At 37.8% G+C, this 20,217-nt stretch overlaps 2 long non-coding RNA genes across 17 annotated transcripts in view; one reads left to right on the plus strand and one right to left on the minus strand.

Moving 5' to 3' along the window:
- Positions 1 to 20,217, plus strand: part of LOC143688765 (uncharacterized) — a 107,501-nt gene that overhangs the window by 64,479 nt on the left and 22,805 nt on the right. The window lies entirely within an intron of this gene.
- LOC143686324 (uncharacterized) overlaps positions 1,911 to 20,217 on the minus strand; it is a 123,824-nt gene continuing 105,517 nt past the window's right edge. For 5 of the 15 annotated variants that reach the window (XR_013177061.1, XR_013177056.1, XR_013177045.1 and 2 more), the window contains 3 exons: positions 12,009 to 12,065; positions 11,545 to 11,639; positions 10,850 to 10,981 (listed from right to left, as the gene is read on the minus strand). This is a non-coding gene — a long non-coding RNA (uncharacterized LOC143686324). Of the gene's footprint in view, positions 2,123 to 10,849; positions 10,982 to 11,544; positions 11,640 to 12,008; positions 12,066 to 20,217 lie in introns of those variants that run through there. The other 10 variants (XR_013177063.1, XR_013177051.1, XR_013177058.1 and 7 more) reach the window with 9 other exon arrangements.

The following is a 20,217-nucleotide window of genomic DNA, read 5'->3' on the forward strand; positions in this document are numbered from 1 at the left end:
CATGAACGAATGCCTTTTTCTTTCTTTCTTTCTTTTTTCTCTTTTTGGTTCAGTTATGGAAGTTCCTATTAACCTATCTTCACATTCACTGAATTTTTTCCTTGCTTGTGGGGAATATACTAATGAGCCTATCAGAGGTATTCCTCATTTTGGCTATTGTGTTTTTATTTATAAATTTCGTTTTGATTCTTTCCTAGAGTTTCCTTCTCTCTACTTGCATTACCCACCTGTTTTTTCATGTACTCTATTTTTTTTCCATTAAAGTGCCTACCATATTTATCACAGTAATTTAAAATTCACTGTCCAATAATTCCAGTGCCTGTGTCATATGTGAATCTTGTTCTGATGAGTGCTTAGACTTCTCACATCATTTAACAAGGGCTTCCACTTTCTCTTTTGATCTTTGACTTGGCTTTGGTCTCCCATCTTGACTTAGGTCTCCCATCTTGACTTCCCTGCATACTTCTTGCTTGAGAGGCTCTGTGTCTTGCAGCTCAGTATAAGCTATTTTTAATTCTCATTTCTCTTTTTACCAAGTATCTGTAATGGTCCTTGATACACAATTTACACTAAAAAAAATTGACTGGTTTAAATTCTCTTCTAGTTTTATCTCTACATACAGCATTCTATGCATATGCTGGCCTTTTGATATATGGAACATGTGATTTGATTAAACATTCTATTCCTTAAGTTTCTATGAGCTGGTATAAAAATATGAGGATACAGGATTGTTAATGGTTTTCCCAATGCATTTAACAAAAGGGTCTCCTCATGGGCCCTATTCCTGGGGAAGTTACCTGGGTTAGAGAAGGTAATATTGGGTCAGACTGATTTATTACACCAACGACCTTAACTGTTTCAGGCCTCTGGGGAAAGTCCAAATCATATGCCACGTTTGTCTGTGACTAAGAGGTCAATGTTTTGGGCTACTTATATTTTAGTTTGCTGTTGCCCTAAAGACAGACATCTTAGCCCATGTTGAAAGTGAATATTTCTTCTTTACATTATTTTTTAGTCTCGTGGGTTTAGAATAGTTGTAAATGGGAATGAGGAGTTTAATTAGGAAATGTAATCTCCCCCTTCACTTGACTAACCTCCAGGGTCTCAGACCTGCTAGCACTCTACCCGCAGTCCTCTTGGAGGACCATCCCCACTGTTCATAGTACAGAAAACAAGGAAACAGCAGACATTCATCTTTAAATAGGAAAATGAAAAAAACGTTTTAAAAATGAAAAACTCTCTTTGTTTCTGCCATAACTTAGTGCAAAAAAAAAAAAAAAAGAAAGAGAGAAAGAGTGAAAAGAAGTCTACCAGATTATTCAGGACAGTGTCACAATACAAACCAGTTATGACCATCCAAAAAAATTAAGCAAAAATTATTTCAGTCGCTTCCTTCTTCAAAATAATGATATTAAAAATAGAGAGCATTGCTTCAAAAGCACCATAATTGCTTTGAGGACATAAGAACCAGTTTACAGACCATAATGTCCTATCTTTAATTTATTTTTATTTTTTATTTTTTATTTTTTTTAACATGGGCAGGCACCGGGAATCGAACCCGGGGCCTCTGGCATGGCAGGCAAGCATTCTTGCCTGCTAAGCCACCGTGGCCCACCCTATCTTTAATTTTTACAAAAGTTATTTTGAAGTAGCAAATCTGGTCAGAAAGGTTCATTTACTAAATCACAGAGTTCTATGCCAATCTTTCTCATCTTAGTAAACCAAAGTGAATTCCCATATCAAGGCAACTTTGAAGAGACACCACTAGTAGTAGTATTCTAAATTTAGTGATTTATTCTAAATAAATTCCAACATTTTTTTCCAAGGGTTTCTGTAAGCATAGTTACCAGAGAAAAGGAACAAAGCGTCTCAAAGCTTGTATTTACCTTCAAATTATATAATAAGAATTCTGTTAGAAAATATTTTTCTTCACCATACTGTCTTTCATTTACTTCACTGTAGAACTTATTTTCTAAAGGAATGAATCCCTTGATTCACAAAATCCCATATCTGGAAAACTTTTAAAGGATATTTTTCATTCATTTAATACATATTTGCTGCATTCCAACTATGTGCTCTATTCAAGATACTGGAGCACCCTTGCCTTCATGTAGCTTTCATCCTAATTAAGAGAAGGGGGAAAATAAGTAAGAAAAAGTACTAGAAAGGAGATAAAACAAGAAGCTTGTTTATGCTTGAATTCTTATCACATATTCAGCAAGCAATTTTACTCTCTCCTTGGACATCATATTCATTTATTTCACACTGTTGACTTGGAAACCAAGGAAATCAAACAGTCAAAACATTCCACTATTAAAAGGTGTATCTGAGAGTGAGAGGTGGATCTTAATAATAGACGGGTGAGGATTATTTTATGTAGACCGTGGGGCATTTATTCCTGCTCCTGCCCTAAACTATCAAACCTCCCCAGCCCCACACACACACACTCACACACACACACACACACACACACACACACAAAGTGTAAGGATTGAAACCTTTCCTCAGCTTCTTAGGCGCTTAGTCCCAGCTTCTGTGAATAGCAACCCCTTGAGGGAAAAAGTGGTGTCAAAGTTTCTGCTCATCTGGCTTCCCCCCCGCCTTTTTTTTTTTCTGGATTTAGTCCCAGTAAATCCTTGCTTGGCTCGGGCCTTAATTCTCTCTAACAGATGTTTCGGCTTTGTTTTGCTTTATACATTTGGTCCAGCTTTTCTAATTATACACAGATGTAGGTGGGTCTCAAAGATCTTCACACACCATGATTCAAACCAGAATTCTTATTTTTAAACTACTTTGAATTATTTTGGAATCAGGAAGGACAAAATATATTTACAGCTAAATAAATAAGGCTCATTGTTTGGTGGTTAAGAGAATGGGCGTTGGAATGAGACTATTGGGTTCAAACTCTGGCTTTATCACATACTGGTTTTATAAACTTGAGCAAGCTATTTAGCATCTCTGTAGCTTATCTCCCACATCTATAAAGCAGGGATGGTAAAAAAATATGTACCCATAGGTTCTTGAGAAGATTACAGAAGTTAAAACTTATAAAGCGTTTGGAACATTTCATGCCTAATATTACTTGTTTAATAAGTACTAGAATTTATTTTGAAAGAAGTAAAAATTCATTTTGCTATTTTTACAATTTTTCTTTGTCCTTGTATTTTTCCTAGAAGGATTGGAAATGTGTTCTTAATACATTTGGTCATATTTTACTTGAGATATGCCATTGCATTCACCTCTAATTTTAGAGGAAATCATAGACAGACAAAAATAAATGTCATATTTACTGGTAATAGAAGGAATCAGGTAATTAATAGAGACTGCAAAAATGATTATGCAACAGGTTATGATGATAATATCACTTTAGTGTTTGAAAAGCACTGTTATATCTATATTTTATTTAATCTTCACAGAATTTTTGTAAAATATGTGTATGTTTCACTTTAAAGATGAGAAAACTGAATCTCAGAAAGATTAAATAAATCTCCCATCATCATATACCTACCTAATGAATAGTATAGCTTGTATGTTAATTACATTTTCTGTTTTCAATTCTTGAGTTCTTTACCCTTAATGTCCTCATTTTAAAGACGAAAAATGAAGATAGTATAAATGATGAGGATCATTCCTAGCTGTGTATTCTCTGGGTTGCTTTTTGTTTGAAATTCTTCTTCAATATCAAGGCACGTAAATATCACACTGGTCCAAATTAAGAAATTAATTTTTCCACCCTCATATCACTTTTTTAGGATCATTACAGATTATTGTAATTGAAAATTGAGCCTACGTGAACTTGTGATCTTTGCAGTAATAAAGTTGTTATGGGTTCCTCTTACATAAGTGACGTTCTGACCAGAGAGTTTTACAATCCATCTGGGCTTACATAAGAGCACATCATGTACGTAAGCGGCTCCACATACCACCCATGGGCATACCTTCTTGATGCTTCTTTGCTGAGCTGCTTCTGTGCACATCCTTCCACCACTGCCTTTTAGGAAATCTCCTCAACTTAAAACATCCAGCCTTCAGAACGGCAGCTGTTACTTTTGCCCAAGGAATATCCATTCCACCGCCTACTAGTAATAGCATCTGAGTTTCCTTTGGTTAACTGATCCTTCTCGAGCAAAATGCATGTAGTTCCATCAGGGCTGATGCTTCCTGCTAGCTCCAGGAGTGGGCACGAGAACCAGATGTGGCCAATCAGAGCGTTTCTCTACCACCGCCTGACCACGTGACCCAGTTAGGACAATGAACATAAAGCCTGGGACCTCTTCTGGAATTATGAGCTAGAAAATCCTCTTTGCTAGGCTAATAAGCAGGATAGACACCTAAAGCTGGCTGAAGATAGAGGACTTCTGAGAATGCAGCCAGTAGAAAAAAAGATTAACTGAGAGATAGAAAGAGAAGCCAAGTTTGGATGATATCACTCTGAATTCCTGGATTCAGCCTTGCCTGAAGTTGCTGGAGCTTGTGTTTGTATGAGTACTTTTTTTCTATTCAGACCCAGTGTGACTTGGGTCTCTCAGATGTCACTCTAATTTGTAATCTCTTTTTCATGCTTAAATGGCATCCTTCCATCTTTCTTTCTCCAACTGGACTCTTATGTCCTGTTAGGCAGAGGCACTGTAATATTCATCTGTATTCCATGGTGCTTAATAAAGTTTTCTGATTCATAAAAAATGCTCAATAAATGTGGGAAAAAAGAAAAGAAGGATGGGCAAAGGAGATGAGAGAAAGGAGGAAAAAATGGCCCTAGAGCTCAATTTTCAGGAGTCATTTATTCCCTTTTATTCTCCTTTCTCATCATAGAAGGTAATGAAGGAAATCAAGAATTGCCTTTTGAATTTTCCAACTGCCTACACTGCCCTCACACAAAGGCTGATAATATGCCATAAATTTTATTGACAGAGCTGACACTACATATTCCATCTCACTGTCAGAACATATGCTGAATGGATGCATCCTCAATTTTTTTTTTAATTTGGAAAACATAAGTAAAAGAATTGTATCCACTAAGTAATAATTCTTGGCTGTCAGAAGAGCCCACAGGCCAATGCATTTCAGGATGTGATGAAATCCCTCCTGTACTGACCCCAAAGTGCAGGATTCCTCTGAGCAGTGACAGGCAAGCTGAAATCACTTGAGCTTGTAGATGTAGTCAGAAGGATGATTAGAAACGTAGTACCGAAGCGAATGTAAAATGCAGCCAATGTAGGAGAAAAATGGCTTGCTTTCACACACACTCACTGAAAGAGGCTAAATTGCAGTGTCAGATGCAATAGCAGATGTAACCCCTTGATTAAAAACAAAAAAGCAATGCATAGCAACCATACTAGTTATCGGCTTTTTTATTGATCTTTGTACTGACCTACTAGAACAAACACTAAAGGCAGCCCCATACTACTTTAAATGTACCCTTGGTTCTCATCAAGACAGGAATTTCTATGGTAGAGAATAGCTGCTTATTATTACATTGGTGTTTTCATTTATAAGCATGGTGATAGGGAAAATTAAAGCTCATACTTGAAAAACAAACATTATTACACAGATTGGGTAAATCAAATTTGGGGAATTAGCTTACAGTATTTTTCAGATGTTTTTCAGATTTGTCAGGAATTAGGAATATCATGGCCGATAGAAACTGTTTTATAGCTAATGGTTAGATGATTGGGTCTTGGAGCTATACTGCTTATATTTAAAGCACAGCTTGACTATTTTGGGACCCTAGGAATGTTGTAAATCATGGAGCCTCAGTGTTTATATCCATCACCTGTAGGATGGGTACAAAAATCATAACACCTCTCTTATGGGTCGTAGTGAAGGTTAAATAAGCTAATGCATGTAAAGTTCCTGAAATATTACCTGGCACAGAGCAATAAATGCATGTTATAACTGTGATCTCTCAGAATATATATACCTACATTATTCTGGAAACATAGGTAAGGGGTCAATATCTTCTGGCTGATTGGCAATCTTTGGGGTTCCTTAGCTTTTCTGTCACATGGCAATGTACATGGTGGCGTCTCTTCCTTTCTCTTCTGGTTCTGTTGACTTTCTGCTCCTGGCTACTCCCTGTGGCTTCTCTATTGTGTCCAATTTCTTTTGCTTATAAGAACTGCAGCTATATGGGATTCAGGCCCACCCTCATTCCATTTGGGCACACCTTAACTAATAACATCTTCAAAGGTCCTATTTACAAATGAGTCACACCTACAGGGCCAGGGGTTGGGACCTGAACATGCCTTTTGAGGGGGACATGATTTAATCCCATATTCAAGTTTCACTAGAAAAGTCTGAAAATAAACAAACATAATGACCTTCCTGTGGCCTTATTAGACGTGAGTGACTGCCACAGGTCAATTGATGAAGACCACAGCCTCTGGAATCAGTCAGTGCCTGGGTCCAAATCTTGGTTCCACAACTTACTAAATGTATAACCTTGGCTAAATCATTACCTCCTTGTGCCTTAGTTTTCTCATCTATAAAATGTAGAGTGTCAAGAATTCCTACCTCGCAGCATGTTGCAAAAATTTAATTAGTTAACTCAAGTAAAGAGCATAGGCATTGCTCGGCACAAATAAGAACCAAGTTAGCCATTATTTTAAATAATGTTTATAAATAAATGTTTTTAAATAACTTGCTAACACAATTTGCAGCTGTCTACTTATCTCTATTTTGAATGGATAACTGATAGTATTACATGTCAATAAATCCATGAGAGTAACAATCCCTCATCATATACAGCCTCCCATATCCTTAAAAACAGGGTGACTTTAAGTGATTTCCTATTTTCAGTGTATGATTTAAAAAAAAAAACATAGCAAATGTCCAACCAGCCAGAAGGGGCCCTTAATTCCATTTTCACAGAAAATGGCTTTTAAATAAGCCACTAAATGCCATTTGCAAGTATTGTCCTCTATCAGCAGTGAAGCCAGACTTCTGTGTTTCAATGGCATGTTGAAATCCTCTTATCAGAATGGTACAGTCTACAGAGAGCAGAGAGGCAAACAAGAACAGTTTCCAACGGCTAAAATAAAATCTGAAATAAGACTAATGGAGCCAAAAAAAAAAAAAAAAGGCCAATTCTGTAAACACTTTTCTTCTCCTTCTCCTTATCCTTGCTCAATATTCCAAATGGAAGTTTTTCTTAGTCTAAGAGCAACACAAATTGATAACATTTTGCTACAGTTTCCAGTTGTCATGGATTTTTTTTTCCTTGATGATGCAACAGAGCTTAGGAAATATATTGACTTGTCTCCCTCACAGAAGGGGAGAGATTTTTTTTTTTTGCTGAAGCTGCAGCCAACCCCACTTTATAAGGGAAACATTACTCAGCTCCATGATTTAGACCAGTAAAAAAACAAACCATTCAGGAATGGTTAGGAGTTTAGGGTGTGTTGGCTACCATGTGTGTGAGATTGAAGGGCCATATATTAAAATCTACATCAAGTACTAATCTTAGTTCTTTAGGCTTTAGCTGCAGTGGGATCAGTGGGATGTAGATGGCTGAGGATGATAATTAAGCCAACTGGTTATTATATTCATCATAAATTAGCAGGAAACAATGCAAGGACTTTTCAAGCATGCTATTTTAGGCATTTGGAACACTTGACAGAATGGTTTATTGTTAGCTTGACAGAAAAGCATGTTCATTTCTGCACAAGGTATTTGAGCACTCGTGTGTATTTAGGGTGACTGGTTTTGCTAAATATATTGAAGAAGTAGTAATTAATAAAGATAGTGAAATGATTTCCAATGAGCCTGTGATTGTTTGGGGTTCTGATTTCATTACCCTGCTTCCCATCTTTGTTGATACATTATGATATAACAGATGGAAAAATATGTGATCAAGGTGTAATTGAACTTTTTTTTTAATTTTATAAAAAACAAAACAAAATAGAATGGTTCCCTGTGGATAATGCTGCCAGGATAAGCTACATTCACTTGACCAAGAATACATCTAAAGTAATTTTCTCTTTGGGTACTATGAGCACACACCCAAATGATTGCAAGCATGACAAATATTTTAATTGGAGCAGAAATTTCTGAAGGTAAGACCAACTGTACCTCTTAGGAAAACCAGGGAATAGGTTCCCTGGGGAACAGCTTTCTGTTCTGGCTCTCAGTTCCACTTGATTTCAGAGCCCCTGGGCCTGACTACTGTCTCAGGACAGGCATTTGGTCTGACAGGACCTGAGAGTATGACAGTCATGCTCCTCACTGAAATACCTAAGCAAAGAGTCAAGATCATGGGAGAAAAGTAGTTGGACCGAGACAAACAGCTTCGACAGACACTAGTTACCATTTCAGGAGGTTTGATCTCAATACTGATGATCCCAGCCTAGATGTTGCTGTTTTGGGAAAGTCTGATATTTCAGGGAATCAATGCTCAGTTGTCAGAAACATTCAATCAGAAATTACCTTGTTCCAAGTAAAAAAGCACCAAAAGTAAATGGGGTAGAAAAAGGGACCATGCCACTACCTCTGAAACAATCATGGTTATTGATTTCTGAAAATCTTTGATTCCAATTCCTCTTTATTATTAGCATCCTTTGATGGCAGAAGAAAAGATGCTAATAAGGTCACAAAGGAATTGTGCTTTACCATCCTGCCCAAATACATCTGTTCTCTTCTGCATAGAAGGCATAAGGATATAGGAGAAAGATTGATACCATTCAACTCCCTTCCCCACAGACACAGCACTATCTGTGTCCCTGTAACTGAAGCCTGCTGTTACAATTAGGGACAAATAGGGAGCCCAGGATTTAGAAAAGAAGAACTCTAGTTTGGCATCTTACCCCACATTCCACTGTAACTCACCGCCTCAATGGACCTTTCTCTTTAGAAGTTCTGATCTTCTCTAGAGGAGATTCCTTCCCCCTCTGCTGCCAACTCACGTCCCCACCAAACACTTACACTTGAAAATATCTTCAATCAAATTTCTTCCTAAGAGATTAGTCTTTTTATCTCTCATCCTTGTAGTTTGGTATATATTACTTTTTGGAGCTCCACTTTCTCTCTGCCACTATTTTATTTTTTAAGATGGGAAAGTTATTGTTCAAAAAATTATACACTTCCATCAAAGTGGCACACTAAGTAGATAGTACCTGTCAAATTCTGGCGATGATGGCTACCAAATACCATACAGGGAGTTCATTCATTTATCCAACAGCTATCTATTGAGCACCCATCTGTCTTCTTACCACGATAAGGTCTATCCTGATCTCAATGTCCTTTAGGGCTCCAGATTCATAGCATGAAGTCAGTGATTTGATAGGCTTTATTAATTATTATTAATAATAATTTATAAATCTCATAGTATCCAATGGGATCCCAAGGGGATGGGCTGGATATGCCTTTCCATCTGAACTCACAGACATACATTGTCACAAGGATTTTAGACCACATCTTACAATATCTTCGCCAATCTTCTTTCTGCTCTCTCATGCTTCAATCGCCACAACAACCCATGTCACATTATACGAGACAGGTCGAGAAGGTTTTGAACTTTAATTTCCACATTCATCAATTCCCTCTCCAAAGCCTATCTCACATGGTCTCCAATAGGGTGCTTTGGAGATTTAAAATGTTAAGTAATTTGAAATGTTAGGTTAAGAACGTGGGACAATCTTTTTTTCTTTTCTTTTCTTTCTTTATGTCAAGATTATCAGAAACATAATTTTTAAACATTCAGAGTATCTTATACTCTTTCTCTTTGTTCTTCCTTCCCAAATGGAAGCCCCCAGCACCCCAAGTTTGTAACAGGCACTCCCTCCTGGTCTTCCTATCACCAGGTGTTCCTGTATCCACTCCATTTGTGTGTTCACTAATGCCAGGCCAATGCCTCTGGCCTACCAAAGTCAATATTTCACTTTCCCATTGAAACACCAAAATTACTTTTTCTCCAGATTCCTCTGCTTGGTTTTGAAACCTGCCCCTTCAAATCCGCCCCTGCCCCCAACACACACACACACACACACACACACACAGACATACACACTCATCTTTTTTTCCCAGTACATGTTATATTTCAGCTTAGAAGTTTCCTTCTTTACCTCACATGTAATGCTTATTGGTATATTTATATCTCCATGTCTCTTCTGTTATTGTGTCCTCTCTCTGGATTGCTTTCTGATTCTTCTATTCGTTCTTTAAGACCCAATTTCTCCGTGAAGACTTTTTTTAACTTCTTCAGTTAAAAAACTGACCTCTCTTTTCTATAGCCAGCGTTAGTAACAGATATGCTTAGCACTTTAATTGTCCTCTAATTTTTTCATGTGGATTAAATGTGTGTTCCTTATTTCAATTGACAATGTCTAAAGTCATTCATGTATTTATTTAACATTTGATGCCAAGCACTTGTCAGGCATTGTGTAAGGGGTGAAGACAGTGGTTGCTAAAATTATAATAGTTAAGATACACCAAGTATGCACCCTCTGTGCTGCATCTGTAACAGACATTGCTAATTGATCTCAGCACCCTTTCCTACTAAGCTTAAAAAATGACTTCAGAATCCTCAAACTAACCCTTGTCAATCAATTAAACTAAGAAGAATGTTGAAATCTACTTGATAAGCCTGGTCTATAATATAAATGAAAATATAAAATCATGCATTTAAAATCAATCATAATTCATTTCTCTAAAGAGTGGGAACAGAGCCTTACTTTGGGTTGGTATATATAATATAATAGCTGAAGAATTTCAATGGAAATGTGGGAATAGTTTATTGACATGGAAAACAAATTTTATATTAATATTCAGGCCTCACAAACATTGTCCACAGCAAAATATGATTAACTCACATAGAATGCAAAAGTCTCATATTGATTTATTTCTTTAACCACACTCGGAGATACACAGCAACATAATTAGCAGCGGCCTCTTCAGATACAAAGAAAATCAATCCTTTTGCATGCATAATCGTGCTGGCTAGGACTCTTTTAGAATTTTTCACAATGCCTGATTCAATAGGTTAAGCCTACAATAGAGAAACCCACGCATTTTGACTTTCATAATACATTTGAGTAGTTCTTCAAATGTTATAGACCCAGAAGCAGAACCACAATAAACAGAAAACTAGATTAGAGTATTATTAACGGGTAGAGGAAGTTTCTAGTCCAATTCCCAAACAGCAAGTTTACGAAAACAATTTTTATGTGTGTATTAATTTGTATAAGAGATGAAACTAAGAGAAAGAATGTAGGAGAAAAAGAAGGCAGGGAGAACAGCAGACAAGAACTGTGTATCAGGAGAAAATAAAAATAACTAACTGGTGACAATATTTTAGAGACATTCTAGTACACAAATTCAAGAAGGCTGTATTTTAGCATAGCTATGACAATTAGTAGGTGGTTGTGAGAGAAACACAAATTAAGAGAACTGCTATATAGATATGCCTTTCTCCATAAATAACTTAAATGATTTAAATGACAGACACTTCTTCTATAAAAAGGTGAATAAAGACAAAGCATATGCTTAGCTAGATTTAGGTCTACAAGCTGTTCTTTAGGTTTCGAAGGAAGAATAATTTCCATTACTCACAAGCCTTCTGGTTGTTCTCAGCCTTCATGCAAACCTGGGAGGCCATAGTTTTCCTACTCCCTGTTGAAGAGCCTCAGCCATGTACAGCGCATTTCCTAGGTGCCAACGTGAAATATTCAGCCTTCTTTTTCTTTCCTTTCAGTTTGATGGGAGCACTGTAGCTTCCAGATTTTTTGTACAACCCCCAATTTTTTTTAATGGCTTCCCTTAGTCCTAGATCACCATACCAAGTAATCCCTCTCAGAATAAAAATTCCTGTGTTCTTATCTAGATGTGTGAATAGCTCTAATGGTCCCAGGCTTTCTCATAACTAATTGGTGGTTGTGTATCCACAGAGATCCAAGGACGTGCATTGTAACCAAAGGTGTTTAACATAAATCTATGGAAGTTGAAAGTAGATAGTCACTCACTCATCATTGACTTGTATTAAAAATAAGACATAAAAATACAGCATTCAACATTACCTTGAGAATCATTTTCACCACGCTACTTGTCCGTAACAGCTTGGACTCCTCCTAGAACTAAATAGACAACAAATTAATCATATCTACTAGCACTTTAAAGAACAATTTGTTCATCACAAGAATGTAGATAAGTAAATTTTAAATCCTTCCTTGAATTTATTTTTCCCTCCATCCTGGTATTTTAGAGCTCTAAAAGAGTTTGGGGTGGGAATGGGGAAGAGTTTTAAAAGTTACAACCAGAGGCAGTTCTAATATCTTTTAAAAGAAGTTTCTCAGTGTAGTACAAACTGACCTACTTTGAAGCATTTGGAACATCAAAATGGTATTGCAATGCTCTAACCAAGACTCTACAAAACTAAGTGATGGAAGTTCTTCATAATTGAAGTGCCTCATATGGTCCTAGTGCTGCCTCATTTCAGCTTTTAGCCTCTCTGCCATCTCCTCCCTGAGTACCCTCTAGGATAAAGGGAAGGAGTCCAGAAGCAAAGGGGAGGGGACAGCGATTACAAATTGACAGAAAATAGTATTTTTTTAAATACTCTTGATGTTTTTATACTTTAACACTAAAATTTTTAGTGGTGGGGATTTTTACTCTCAATGATAAAATGTTTGGCAACTTGCATTAAGACTGTAAGACTGAAGAAACTTACCTGAGCTCACCCAGCAGATCCCACATAATAAAACACAGGAGAAAGAATGGTGTAACCTGGAATTCCATATACCTAAAATGAATGTGACTCATAACAAGAAAGTATCTTTTAAGGGGTGTTTACATTAAAAAGTCCAAATATGGTCATTTAGAGGGAAAATAATTTTGAAAAAAGTTATCCTTAAATTATCAGCTGTTGTCATAAAAAAATGTATGAAACTCAAAATCCCTGGATTGCTATTCTGGTTCTGTCATTTACTAACTGTATAACCTTAGGCAAATCACTCCATTCCCTGAGACTGTTTTCTTACTCCTAAAGTAGCAATGATCATACCTTCTCAATTGACCTCATAGGAACTGGTAAAGATAGAAAGGCTAGGCATGGGAACATTGTAAACACGACAATCGTATTGAAGTCTATGATTTGGCTGTTGCAATTAAATAGGTCATGCTAAGATTAACTAAATGCCAAATATTTGACTGTAACTTTGGCTACAATTTCAGAATCATTTATTTTTAAGATGACTTTAGTAACGGAAACATGGATGTACAAGAAAGCATGCCCACTGATCTGCAGCAATGCCTTTTGACATTTCCAAAATGAGACTAATCCTGATCTCATGGTCGCCCAAAGAGGGAGAAAATAGTTTAAAATGACAAACAGTATATAAGGGAATCATGACTGATTTGAGAAAGTAGTATTATTCTATTTGAAAATGCAATTCAACCTGTATATGTTATAGATGCTTTTATTTGTGAACATTATATTCTGGAACAAATAACTTCCACCCGCACATCCCCCACTGGCTTGACCTTACATGCATTTCAAGATAGAGGTGAATCTAGTGAGTTAAGAGAGTCAACCACGAAACTTATAATATTTATGCATCATCGTGTGCTCCCAGCACACACTAGAGAGTTTCTTTCCCTTGCGAATTACAGCACCCTAAGTCTCACAAACACACAAAATTAATTTATTTCGGACTACATAGCCATATGTCTAGGATTTGGTGCTCGGGCCGGCACAGTGTGACTCTAGTCAGAAAGCTTCTGCTGTGACACCATTCAGGCCTGGGGAACTGCCTCTCTGCCTCCTGCCCTATATTCTTGAACAAAATGGGTTTCCATCTAAATGATCTATCTGATGGTTGCGAGCCCTCTTGCTAGCAACCGGAAACAAGACTCACAGGGATTTGAGTTTAAAAAGACCATGGGTAACAGGAAACACCTTCTCAAATTCTTCCTCTCACAAGGTATGAGCATGATAGTCTATTTCAAAAGGAGGCACCATTCCAGTATGCTGAACACGCATTTCTTCTTTTCCTTTGTATTTCAACTCACAATTCTCCAAAGGCCTATGGGTTAGCAGAACATTTGCAACAGTTGTGCCAAGTGGCCTAGAAGCATTTTCAGTCATAATGCATATTACGCTTAAATTTATAAATATGTAGGTACAGATACAACAAGTAGTCTAACACCAATTCTTTACATAGGCAACTATAATGGACATTGAACACTAGAACTGTGAGTAGTTCCATTTGATAAACATATTCACTAAGAATTAATAAAATTTACAAAAGATCTAAATTTTAGCTTTATTTCAATGAATTTTAGTTACACTGTTTATTATAAATTATATTTTGCTTTTGTATTTAATAGAAAAGTTTGAATAACTACATCAATTTATATTCTTTACATTTTTATATATTTTGTTCAAATTCTAAACACTGAATAAAATTACATTTTAATTTTAGTTCCTTTATATCATCACTATCAAGAGAATGTAAATATATAAAAGTCTAGGCTACAGAAACATAGACAAGAAAAATCAATGTTATAAAGTAAGTATATAGTAATTTATAAATCATATTTGTCTTCATTACACATTTAAACATTGCTGTTCCATTATCGAAATACCTAGACATGCACAATAAAATTTAAATTTAGGCAGGATATGTATTTTGCCAATATTCAGTCTTACAACACCATGGCTTTATTTGGCCATATTTTTCCTTTTCTATTATGAAGGCATATCATTTGATGAGCAGAGAGAGCATATTTTATTTATCACTTTATTAATCTGACATGTAGATTTTAAATATTTAGACTCTTGTATCTAAAGCGGCTTTTTTCCTGGGCCACTCAGACATTGGAAGTTTGTAAATCAAAATAGTGAAAGAATGCAAACAGATCCTGCTCTTAGTCTTTAGAAATAGCCAGCAGACCTAAGCATGGTTGATTTCCTGCCCTTGAAGGTAAACTGTTGGTATTACAGGAAAATTTCCACGACTTCCCTTGTATGGATCTCAGCCTGCTCCTTTTGAATTCCATCTTTTCCTTGTTAACTCTGACTTAAAAATCAGATATATGTCCATTCCCTTTTGTGCTTGGTCTTTCTCTTTTGATCTCAGATTAAATTGATTCACCCTTTTGGTTGCCAGCTTCCATGATGGCTTGAGTAGTGAGGGTTAGTTCTAATCCCCCTGGGAGCCAGCTTTTCTCATTGGGGACTCAGCTGGAACCTGAATGAATTATCCTGGATTTCCACTATAGACAGGGGTCACAAGGGTTAACACCAGCCCATGATCACCATATGTCTTTGTTTGTCCAGGCTGCCATGACAAAGTACAGAAACTGGGTGACTTTAGACAACAGAAATGTATTGTCTCATAGTTCCAGATGCGAAAGTCTGAAATCCAAGTGACAGCAGGGACCCGCTCCCTAGGGAATCTGTAGGGAAGATCCTGGCTTCTAGAGGTGACCTGGTGGCAGTCCATGGCAGCTTCTGCCACAGTCTTCACATTACATTATCCCCTGGGTCCGTCTGTCTGTGTGCAGTTCTCTTAAGGACACCAGTTGCTTAGACGGCCCATCCTCTTCTAAGGTGTCTGTATTGGTTTGAAAATATTATGTACCCCAGAAAAGCCATATTTTAATCCTGATTCAATCAGGAGGCAGCTGTTTCTTTTAATCCTGATTCAATACTGTAGATTGGAAACTTTTAATTAGATGATCCCAACAGAGATGTGACACACCCAATTGTGGGTGTGACCTTTTGATTAGATGAAGGTGTGACTTCACCCATTCCAGGTGGGTCTTGATTAGTTTGCTGGAATCCTTTAAAACAGAAACATTCTGTAGAAACAAGAGAAGACTCAGAACCAACAGAAATGAAAGAACAGACAGGGGGAGAGAATTGGCACAGATGCCGGATTGGAGAACAGAAACAACAGATGTTTGAAGATGTTTGGAGCCTAGCAGACATTGCCATGAGATGTTAAGCAAGTCAGAAGCTGGAGAGAATTAAGGGAAGCCAAGAGATGAAAGCCAACCCTGGAGAAGCAAAGTGAGAAACCCCCAAGGAACAGAGGCTGAAGTCAATGGAGCCCAGTAGCAAATGACCAGCAGATGCCAACCAAGTGACTTCCCAGCTGACAGAGGTGTCCCTGACCCATTGACCTTTCTAGAGTGAAGGTAACCTCTTACTGATGTCTAAGTTTGGACAATTTTATAGTCTTAGAACTGTAAACTTGCAATTTATTAAATTCCTCTTTTAAAAAGCCATTCCAGTTCTGGTATACTACATTCTGGCAGCTGTCAAATTAACACAGTGACCTCATTTTAACCTACTTAATTCCATCTGCAATGGACCTATTTCCAAATAAGTTCACCTTCTGAAGCACCAGGGATAAAGACTTCAACATATATTTTGGGGAACACAATTCAACACATAATATCATGGAAACAATTCAAAGGAAACAACTTTATTATTATAAAAAACACATATGCGGGGACTTCCGGGAAGATGGCCAAATAGAGTAGCTTGAGACTAGTCCTGCTCCATGGAAAAGTTAGGGAAGGGACAGGAGGGTAACTGAGGCAGCAATTAGAGAGTGTGGCTGACCTGGGAGAACCTTCTGCACCACACAGAGCAGCCCTGGTTGCAGAGGCCAAGGAACTGAGAGGCAGAAGCCTGGCATGGAGGCACAAGCCCATGGGAGTACACAGATGGGAGCCAGGAACTAGGAAGTAAGCTAGGCCATAATCCTTGGGGCATTACCCTCACCAGCGCAGCCCCATGACTGGTGGCTCACCTGACACCCCACACACCAAACCCGGTCACCAGTTCCCATTCCCCGTCCTCCAAAGCACCCCCACCCCACCAGCCCCCACTGCACGTACCTGTCCCACACCCCCACCTCAACTGCAGCCTAACCCACCTCTCCTGCACCTCTTCTACCTCCCCCTCCCTGATCCCTGCAGGCTGTTGCCAGTGCATAAAGGCTATGGGCACTAACCTCTATTACCCAGGCTACCCTTGCCCCCTGCCCATAGTGTTGCACAGCCTCACCCTGCCCACTCTGAGCTCTGCACATCAGTTCACAGTACTCTTAGGCCCACTCATGCACTCGGGCCCCCAATCACATTATTCAGCTCTTGGAACCACACTTTATAGCAGCCCTAGAACTGCACGTGTACACGGCCCTCAACCACATTCCCAGCTCTGAGAAAGTGCTGCTCTGCACAGCTGGGCCACATCTGCCCCCAACTCATGAAGGCATAAAGCCAACCTGTTGCCATAGCTCTACACATGTACACAAAGGGCCCCATGCCTTAGACCAGTGCACACTAGGAATACGCCCCCCAGACTTGTGCCCCACACAGATACATCCTCCCTGGTTATGGGAGCCCACATACAAGCATCAGCGTAACATCCTCAACCAGTGCCCATTCCTGCCCTGCAACAAATCACCTCACTGAGTGGCCCACCCCGTACCCTGCTCCCTGCTGTACAACCATCCTGCAAACAAAAGGCCTCAGACTACTGAAAGAAATTAACTCCCAAAATAAATCAATAAAATACTTACATGCCATGAAGGCAGCAGCAGATCACTAAGCATATTACAATGCAGAGATGTAGCCCTGCTTAATGACCAAATTAAAACACCAGAGGAGACACAGACCTTGGAACAACTAATCAAAGATGTTCATACAATCTACTTAATAAAATAAGTGGGATAGCAAATGACTAAAGGAGATCAAGAAGACAGTAGAAGAGCATAAAGAGGAATTTGAAAGAATAAATAGAAAAATAGCGGATATCACGAGATTAAAGACTCTGTTGCCAAATAAAAAACATACTAGAGGCACAAAACCAGATTTGAAGAGACTAAAGAAAGAAAAAGTGATATAGAGGACAGGATAAGTGACTTTGAAGACTCAAAACAGCAAATGACAGAAAAGATGAAAAAAAATTGAATTGGATCACAGGGAAATGATAGACAAAACAAAGCATGGAAATATAAGAAATCATTGGTGTCCCAGAAGGAGAAGAGAGGAGTAAAGGGCTAGGAAGAGTAGTTGAGGATATAATGGGGGAGAACTTTCCAACCCTCATAAAGGAAATAAATATACAAGTCTAAGAAGTCCAACCAACTCCAAACAGAACAAATCCAGATAGGCCTTCCCCAAGACACATACTAATCAGTCTGTCAAATGTTGAAGAGAAGCAGAAAGTCCTGAAAGTAACCAGAGAAAAACAATCTACCACATACAAAGGAAACCAAATAAGACTGAGATCTGACTACTCAACTAGCACCTAGGAGGTGAGAAGGCAATGGTATGATATATTCAAGATCCTGAAAGAGAAAGACTTCCAGCCAAGAATTCTGTACTCAGCCAAATTGTCCTTCAAAACTGAGGGAGAGATTAAAGTTTTCTAAGACAAAGAAGTCCTGAAAGAATTGTCAACAAGAGACAACCCTTACAAGAAATACTAAAAGGAGTTTGGCCAGCTGAAAAAAAAAAAAAAAAGATAGGAGAAGAAGTCTGGAGTAGGGCACAGAATTGAAGAGTACTATTAAGGGTAATTTAAATAATACAAGGAGAAAGAGGGAAAAGAATATATAAATTATTTTTATACACAAATAAAATAAAAAAGATAATGTTCTAGTTTGTTAGCTGCTGGATGCAACACATCAGAGATGAATTGGTTTTCAATAAAAGGGGATTTATTTAGTTAATGTATAGTTCTTCAGAGGAAAGGCAGCTAACTTTCAACTGAGATTCTTTCTTACGTGGGAAGGCACAGGGAGATCTCTGCTGGCCTTCTCTCCAGGCCTCTGGGTTTCAACAACTTTTCCCGGGGTGAGATGAGGTATGCTAAGCTGCTTTGGCTGTTCTATGTTGAGCTCTCTCATTTGAGCAATAGCCAATTAAATCAAACATCATTCATTGCAGCAGGCACACCTCCCTAGCCGGCTGCAGATGTAACCAGCAACAGATGAGGTTCACATGCCACTGGCTCATGTCCACAGCAACAGAACTAGGCACTTTCACCTAGTAAAGTTGACACCTGAACCTAACTACCACAGATAAGATGGTAGATTCAAGAAACACCTTTTCAGTAATAACTTTGATTGTTAATGGACTAAATTTACCAATTAAATTATACAAATTGGCAGAGTGAATTAAGAAACATAATCCAGGTATATGCTGCTTACAAGAGATTCATCTTAGACACAAGTATACAAATAGATTGAAAGTGAAAGGATGGAAAAAGATGTTCCATGCAAGTTGTAACCAAAAGAAAGCAGGAGTAGCTATACTAATATCAGACAAAATAGACTTTAAATGTAAAGACATCATAAGAGACAAAGAAGATCACTATATACTAATTACAGGGTCAATTCACCAAGAAGATAAAATAATCATAAATGTTTATCTTCCCAATCAAGATGCTCCAAAGTACGTGGGACAGACATTGGCAAAACTGAAGGGAGTGATAGATGTTTCAACAATAATAGTAGGAGACTTCAATACACAGCTCTCCTCTATAGATAAAACAACCAGACAGAAGATCAACAAGGAAATAGAGAAGTAAAATAACTTGATAAATGAATTAGACCTAACAAGACATATAAAGGTCATTGCACCCCAAAGGATGAGGATATACATCCTTCTCTAGTGTTCATGGACCATTCTCCAGGATAAATACTATGCTGAGGCAAAAAATAGGTCTTTATAAATTTGAAAAACACTAAAATTATTCAAAGTACTTTCTCTGATCACAATGGGATGAAGCTGGATCTCAATAACTACCAAAGAACAAGAACATTCACAAATAAATGGAGATTAAATCACACACCCTTAAACAACCAGTGGGTCAAAGAAGAAATTGCTAGAGAAATCAGTAGCTATCTGGAGATGAACGAAATGAAATGAAGATAAGAATACAACTTACCAGAACTTATGGAATGCAACAAAGGCTGTGCTGGAGGGAAATTTATTGCCCTAAATGCCTATATTACAAAACAAGAAACAGCAAAAATCGAGGACTTAACAGCACACCTGGAGGAACTTGAGAAAGAACAGCAAACTAACCCCAAAGCAAACAGAAGAAGAAGAGAAATAACAAAGATTAAAGCAGAAATAAATGAATGGGAGAACAAAAGAACAATAAAAAGAACCAATAAAACGAGAAATTGGTTCTTTGAGAAAACCAATAAAATTGATGGACCGCTAGCAAGACTGACAAAGAAAAAAAAGAGAAGATGCAAA

Source organism: Tamandua tetradactyla, chromosome 6, assembly GCF_023851605.1.
Source record: "Tamandua tetradactyla isolate mTamTet1 chromosome 6, mTamTet1.pri, whole genome shotgun sequence".
In the NCBI taxonomy this organism is placed as follows: domain Eukaryota; kingdom Metazoa; phylum Chordata; class Mammalia; order Pilosa; family Myrmecophagidae; genus Tamandua; species Tamandua tetradactyla.